Source organism: Carex rostrata, chromosome 13 (genome assembly GCF_964058835.1).
Source record: "Carex rostrata chromosome 13, lpCarRost1.2, whole genome shotgun sequence".
NCBI classification, from domain to species: Eukaryota; Viridiplantae; Streptophyta; class Magnoliopsida; order Poales; family Cyperaceae; genus Carex; species Carex rostrata.
This window is the reverse complement of record NC_135930.1, coordinates 693611-695819: the sequence shown is the minus strand read 5'-3', so window position 1 is coordinate 695819 and position 2209 is coordinate 693611.

The following is a 2209-nucleotide window of genomic DNA, read 5'->3' as shown; positions in this document are numbered from 1 at the left end:
TCAGCGATTTTCAAAGTGGCTTAATAAATAATAAAAAAATTTCAAAAAATGTAAAATTTGGTCTCCAAGCACATATTAATATGGAGAACAATATGAACGGTTTGGATCCGTCATTTGGACTTTGAATCTGATGATTTATAGTCCAATGCACAGAAATGCCTCTCGAAATTATAATCAAATTGAAAATCATACATTTTTATACAATTTCGATATTATTATTATCTCTTTTGTACCTAAAACCTGCGTTCAGATAGTTACAAAATCTAGTCAAATTTGGATCTGAATTTTACTATAAAATTCAATGGTCTGAATTTTTGTACAAAATTCAATCGTCGATCCAAATAGTTACAAAATCAGTAAATTTGAACCATCTAAAAACAGTATTTTTGTACCTATCTAAAAAAATAGTAAAAAAATTCCTAAAAATATAAAATTTGGTCTCCAAACATATTTTAGTATGGAGGTTAGGTTGAGCGGTTCGGATCGACTGTTTGAACTTTCAAAATGATGGAGAGAGATGGAGGCACAAAAACACGAAGGCATTTGAACCCTCATCATGATACGAATAGCTTAAATTTTCTCTACACATTTTCTTTGATATTGTAAAATTTTATAGGGAAATTTGACAAAGTATCATTTTCATGAAAAAGTTCAAACAGAATACCCTCTTCTAATATTTTTTAACAAAAAAAATCATTGTGGAACCCAATATACACCCTCATTTACTCTTTTTTCTTCTCGTCTTGTTTGCTCCCAACTATTTTAATCTTTTAACTCGTCAAAATTAATTTGGGGCTGGAAACGTGTGTAGGATTATTGAATTATTAACCTTTTATATTTGTTTTATCTTGTTTAACAATTAGAAAAAATATTTTTATGAAACCAACATGGTTATTTTGGTTTCTTTTTTTTTGTACCGAAATGGCATTTCGGTCCCAGCCGTTTTGATATTCGAGAAAAAATTATGTTGAAAATTGTAAAATTATCTGGGACCGAAAAAAAAAATGAAGAACGAAATGACATTTCGGTTTTTATAATTTTTGGTTAAAAAAAAGTAATCATGAAAAAATTCCGAAAATTAAAGGATGTGGACTACTTTTAGAGCTCTGATAGAGTCATTAATTACAAACCATATTAAAGGACTCTTTTATCATTTTATTTTTAATTTTTGTTTTCGTTTATCAAAATGAACTTTGTCGTTGATATTTAACTGCGCCCGTGTATAATGTTCTAATTTGTCTACTTGAGCGTTCACTGGTTTATGATCTGAAGTGTTGTAACTTGTAAATAACGGCTGTTTAGATCAATTAATTAATCAGCTCATTAGTCATTAGTCATTGGCAGTGATAAATCGTAATGAATTTTTTTGACTAATATTTTATTCGGCTCCGATTTTTTTCTTTAGCTCCGATATTTTATTAATTGATATGTTTTCCCATGGAATTGTCTAAATATTTTTAAAATTAAGATAAGATATTTACACCAATAAAAACTTTTTTAAAAATATTTTTTTTGTTCATTAAAATTTTATGTAGAGGATGAAATATACTTTTCAAATATTGGAGAGTTCCAAAATAGGAACCGATAGATTTGACCTGTACTTTCTTCTGTTTTTCACACGTCTTTCATGTGACTAGGAGTAGGGGTAGGGAGCAGAGGGCGGGAGAATTTGAATGAAATGCATGATAAATGCATCTAGGCTACAACGCTGCACACTTTATATCGAGTTCTAAACAAAATTTATGAGTTCAGAAACGCATTTTATTTCGCAACTCACCGTAGTCCATCTCTCTCTCTCTATATATATATATATATATTTATTGAAGTAATCTGTATTGAATTGAATTGAATTCTGCTCCTTGATTCCGATTAGAGCCGACATTAGAATAATGTCATTTGAGGTCGGTTCTACTAAATTTAAAAAATGAATAGACGATATCTGTACGAAATGCTCAAGGCATAGAATTATTGAGTTTGTTCATTGGCGAAATAGGATTTATTGTTATTGACATCGTTTTTAGATGAAGACATGCATGTCATCCAATTCATGTATTTTATGTGTTTCTATTTTTTACAACATATATATAATACTTGTTATGATTCTTTTGTTTTTGAATAGCAAAGTTGAATTGATTATTGGTAGTATTTCTTGCAAGTCAATTGGTCTCACATTTAATAGTTGAGCGAAGTAGTACTGATTATTTTGATA